The sequence below is a fragment of the Fukomys damarensis genome, unplaced genomic scaffold, assembly GCF_012274545.1.
Source record: "Fukomys damarensis isolate Sample0158 unplaced genomic scaffold, DMR_v1.0_HiC HiC_scaffold_16, whole genome shotgun sequence".
Classification (NCBI taxonomy): Eukaryota; Metazoa; Chordata; class Mammalia; order Rodentia; family Bathyergidae; genus Fukomys; species Fukomys damarensis.
In genome coordinates, this window is record NW_022900928.1 from 94,726,865 (window position 1) to 94,727,953 (window position 1,089).

The window sequence follows — 1,089 nt, forward strand, 5'->3', positions numbered from 1 at the left end:
AGGAGGCCAATTGTGATGACAAGTTAACCCCCTTTGCACACCCAATACAGCTATTTACAGTAGAACTGACAAATTTTAAGTTGCACATTATTACTGGAATTTCTGGGTTTTATGAAGATATACCTATTTTTTGGTTTGGAACTTTTATTTCAGTATAATTTAATTTTGTGCTTTATTACGCTTCTCATAAATTTCAAAATACCCATAGATTTCCAGCAACTCCAGCATACTGTTCTGCGTCCAGGAAGCGGGGTGGGTGAGTGGAGGGCTTGCTTAGCGTGTTCTCGGTCTGGGTTCAACCCGGTTTGTGTGTGTGCGAGCGTGTGTGTGTACATAACCAGGCGTTATGTGGTACAGCATACGGTGTAAATTCAGGTTTTTTCGACCGGACTTCGAAGGCTTGGCTGCCCGCTGCTTAGAAAATGAGGACAGTGCTCTACCACAGAGCTTCATAGCAAATGGAAAAAACCAAGTAAGAGTTAGACCCACCGGTACAATAGGAATGATGAGAGCGATCCAAAAGCAGAATCATTAAACTGCATCAGGCTCACTAATTGACTCCCCCACATTAACAGTGAGCAGCCCTCTGGCCAAGTGGGGACTCATTCAATAGCCTTTATCTTTGCATCGCTCATCCAGTCAATTCATTAAAGCCTGTTGCTCTCACAGGGTGCCTTTGGATGAGTTTGTTTCGTTTCTTGGGCTCCTTGGCTCACAGATCTCTTTCACAATGTCCCTGGTTTCTAAATGCTCCGTAAGTACCAGCTGAGCTGTGATGAACCTTTGCAGCCACTGCTTTCACAAGCCTGTCTCTGAGCAAGTCAAAGCAGCAGAGAAAGATGGGACAGGAGATAGGGGGGAAGAAAGGGGCAGAGGGATCTCCGCCTGGTGCCTGCGTTCCCAGACAGAGCCAGCAGGCGGTAGCAACGCTTCAGGGAAGGCCCCAGCCCGGCAGGCGGACCAAACAATAGACCCCCAGTCCAGCGGTGGGCTGGAAAGGAGTTGAGAGGTGGGCGCTAAACTTCTTCCTCCCTGGGCTCCTCAGCCCTCGCTCCAGGCACCACGTGAGCGCACCTTCCACCGCCTCTC